Genomic DNA, 4,325 nt, shown 5'->3' on the forward strand with positions numbered 1-4,325 from the left:
AGGTTTTTCCTGGTTCAGTCCCTCCTGAAGGCATTCACAGCCAGAAAGATCTCTGGTAAGGGTTTCCTGCTGCTCAGTAGACAGTTGCCAGTCAATCCTCTGACAATCTTAAGCTTGTGTCTTTTGTGAACTGTGGAAGCAGTGGCTGTACTTGCCAGCTCACTGCAAACTTGAATTGGAGTTGGGTTAAAGCCCGTGCCTCAGAAATGCTTACAATCACAGTATCTTTACTCAAGAATTGAAGCAAGGCAATCTGCTGGGCTCTGTGGGCCTCGCGGCCATTGCATCTTCGCCGTGAACATCATCAGTACCAGAAGGCATGAGTGGCTGCAGTATTAACCTGCACCTTCTGCAGTTCAGCTTAGTATTCCCAAGACTTGTAACTTTGTCTGATCTCCCCTCCTGCCAGCTCAGTACTATTGCATATGTGATAATAGTGTTAAGTTTACAGTCTTATTCTCTTGAAGCCAGTGCACACTCAATCTCCAACTACAGTACGCATGGAGCCACATGAAAGACACTAAGCTTGTGAAAAAGCCCATGTAATCAAGCCTGAAAAACACTGCCTGAGGCATGGCCTCAGTTACATTAATCAAGCAGGTAACAGAGAGCTCTATGTAACTGTGAAACTCAGGCTCAATCACTCCAAAGTGGTAATCAGTAACATGAACTAAGCTTCCACCAAAGACTGTCATTTTGGAGAGGTGGGTTTTTTCTTTGTTTGTTTCTCATCACATTAAATCAAAGCCTCATTAAGATACCTGAAGACTCCAAAGCATTTTTACCATCAGCGTTTTGATAGTGTGACCTTGTTTCACTGCTGAAATACATTCCTGAATTAGGATCAGCTGTGATGGTGATTCTAATAAATGATGGCCTTTAATATTTGTTATGTGTGTGCAGAAAATACTCTACCTTGATGCTAAATCTAGATTTGTTGACCATGAAGATGGGTAAATTGCTGATCACCCCCCTCCCCCCAAAGGGGGGATTAATTTTTTTCTGCAGATTTAGTGGGGGGGGGGGTAAACATTTTTCATGAGTCCAGCTTGTTCTGGGTGAGGAATTCTGATCAGAAAAAAACCACTAGATACGGTTGCTGAATCCTCTACACATGAACTGAGAGTGTGAAAAAATCATAGTGTCTCATTCTCCAAGACAGCTGAGATTCTTTTATTCTGCAGGAAGCCTGAGTTGGACTTAACTATGCATGGTAAGACCAGTGCTTCACTCAAACCCCTTTCACTAGGGTTCATTCTTCATGGTGTTGGAAATACCTCCGACTCATAGGTGAATGGGGTAATTTTGTTGCACTCCAGATGTGCTCCATCTATGTTCCTGACTAGTCTCTATGAAGAAATGTTTAAGTTGTAAACTTATGTACATTTATTAAAACCATATCTGATTAAAGTACAACCTCCTTGCTTTGTGTTATTTCTTCTTGGTACAAAACTGTTCATTTGGGTGGAGGGAAAGCATTTTGTTGTAAACTCCCTCCCATCGTGCTGTTGGTAAGGTTTGACGTTCTGTACACTTGAGCCTTTATACACCTGGTCCAGGAATGGGGATGAGGTGCCGCTTTAATGAGAGCGGCTCCAAGAGCCGCTCTTATTAAAGCACCTGCAGCATCACATGCATCAGCGTCCCCCCACTGAAAAATGGCGGCAGGGGTGAGCTTGTTGAGTGAGGTTTAGTTAAAACGTCCCAACCAACATTTTTCAACACAGAGATGCTGTGCACGTGACCCTGGAGTCTGCTGGGGCATGGTAATTGCCATGCTCCAGCAGACTCAGTTACTCAAGTCTGCTTCAACATGCTGTAATTACAGCATGCTGGAGCAGCCTTGCTGCATATGTATAGGCACCTGTAGTGCTTGGGTCCTAGGGTACCTCAGACACCCAAAGGAAGGGGTACTAGCATTTTGGTTTTTGGACCAGGAAAGTCAAGCTGCTGCTCTGAGCAGGAATAGAAGATGGATAGCTCCAGTTATATTGGAGGGATCTTGCTTGACCAAGGTAGATGTGCTTAAACACAGACGTTGCAGTTTTCTACTTGTATACAGCAGTGCAGCATAACCAGAACCCTGAACCTGTCCCTGCAAAAGCTCAGAGGTTATTAAACTCTTCTTCTTATGCAGATAGATCTTTACAATCTTTATTGGCCCCTACGTGGCAGTGTGGATATGTTTACATGGCTAGTTTGGTATACTGGCTATAGATTGATGTATGCATATGCACTATGAAACACAGGGGTATAGAACAGCAGATTTATAACCAAAAGTCACCAAAACCTTGGCAAAGATGCCAATGGGACGGATAAAGGGAACTTTCATGGCAATGGAATGGAAGTCTGTTCAGAAAAATGCCCCTTTACCTTTCTGTGGAGGATTTGCTGCTTGCTGATGAAGGGTCTATTAGCAGAAGCAACAGATGTGACCAGCCTAGTAGCAGCCACTGCCCACTTCAAACTGGGGAGAGATGCAGTATTGCTGGAAGAGAGATCATGTTAACAGCAGTGCACTTATAAATGCATAGGCGATACCTATTATTGCAGTCAGATGAATGAGGATGAATTTTATTTCCTTCCCTCCCATTCCTCATAGTGGTGCAAATGTGTTCAGCACGGCCCCAGAGCTGAAATTTATACAACTAAGAACTTCTGCTTTACATTTACAATCACTAAATAAACCAGTTAAGTCTGTAAACTCTTAACAAGCGCAGTAGATGTCTGGAAGTGTACTCTGAGAAATGTCAGATTCCCCAAATGCTTCAGGTAGTCTTAAGTCAAGCCCAGTCAAAATAGCATAGCATGTCTCCGCTGCTTTGCTATCTGCAATGGACCAAGAGAGTCCAACGTGCAAAGTGCTGAATGTCTGCAAGAAGTTTTAACCCAGTTTTGGTATCTCAGTGGGGTTGATGGAAATAGGGGTGGGGGTTATCCCTTGTGTCAAAGGATGTTGCCCCAAACTCTTCTCCATGTAGGAATTCACTGAAAACTGGAGGCAGATATTTCCCCTTTGGTTTCATCCTAAGGATCATAGCAGGGATCTTCCCAGATAACAGGGATTTGCAACCGTGAATGCAGAGGCTACATGTGATCCCCTACTGCCCAACTTGAAGGGCAGCTTAATTGTTTCATGCTTCTCTTAAATGGCTGGAGGCCGTACATGCCAATATTAACATGCCACCCCAACAAGCCACGTTCTCACTGAGTTGCACTGAACTTAGTTTTCCTGTGATGACCAATTGGAAGCATCTGGCAACAGAAGTAGTGAGTGCTTGTGGAAGGAAACACTGCTTGTCACTGATGCAGATCTGCCATTTAAGTCGGTTCTGTCGGAGCGTCTTGGATTCTGTCTTCAGTACAGTGGTCACGGCCACGTAAAGAAATTTAAATGGCTCAAAGTTGAGGCGTAACCTCTGAACGTGTTTGGAGGGAACATCCCTGCATTCCTGGCGTTACGGCCAGAAAAGAAAGGTAATCATGAATCAGGATGTCATGACCTTAAATGCTGGAGGCTGCAAGTGAGGGAGGAGCAGTGGAAACAGCTGTGGTCACGCCGCGTTCGTTCTTCTCTCCAGCAACGGGCAGCCAGCCATACGGAGTGACCTGGCATGTGGCTGTTCTCCTGTTCTCAGGGGAAAAACGGGTTATGAAATTCAGCAGGTGACACGGCACTGAGTCCAAGGTTCGGGTGGCCAGCTCCCTTTGAATCTATTCTGGGGTTTCCAGACTGCCAGCGTGCCCACGACAACACGGATGTGACCATGGACTTGTGTATGTCTGTTACGGATTATGGAGCAGAGACTTTACGGCAGGAAGGCAAATGCCCGTGACACTGTAAAAAGCCACTGGGCTAGTGTACAAATCAGATTCAACATTCAATGCTGATTTTAATGAACGCCCTATAATGTCTCCTCTGAGTGACTCTCAGCATCTGCTGGAGGTTGTATCCAGAGCAGTTCCGGAGGTTGGCAGGCCTAGGCCGCAGGCCCTGTCCCGGGCAGGCGCTGGCTCGCAGACCCAGGGCAGGACGGCGCCTGGCGCGGTGGCGCGCGGCGCCAAGGACGAGGTGGCGGGGTAGTGCAGTAAGGGGCGGCTGCAGCGGTTGCCAGGCAGGCGGGTGAGGGGCAGGGCGTGTGCCCCCAACCAGGGCTCGCCCGAGCCCGGCTCCCCCCGTCCTGCAGGCCTGGAGCCACTGGGGCGGCCCAGTCCCAGGCGCTGCGGCAGTTCCCGCCGCCGCCAGCAGGGGGAGCGCGCTTTTCAGCCAGGCGCCGCCGGGCAGCCCGCGCGGGGTCCTCGTGCGCCGGCCCCCCCCCGCAGCG

General features: G+C 47.7%; 1 long non-coding RNA gene across 1 annotated transcript; it reads right to left on the reverse strand.

The window, feature by feature from the left end:
• Positions 1-380: 380 nt before the first annotated feature.
• LOC109295474 lies at positions 381-2,604 on the reverse strand. The gene is made up of 2 exons (XR_002096751.1): positions 2,374-2,604; positions 381-1,349 (listed from the first exon to the last, which is right to left on the reverse strand). It is a non-coding gene; the product is annotated as an uncharacterized LOC109295474 (long non-coding RNA).
• Between the last annotated feature and the right edge of the window lie 1,721 nt (positions 2,605-4,325).

Source organism: Gavialis gangeticus, unplaced genomic scaffold, assembly GCF_001723915.1.
Source record: "Gavialis gangeticus isolate Ggan-Ray unplaced genomic scaffold, GavGan_comp1, whole genome shotgun sequence".
Taxonomy (NCBI): Eukaryota; Metazoa; Chordata; order Crocodylia; family Gavialidae; genus Gavialis; species Gavialis gangeticus.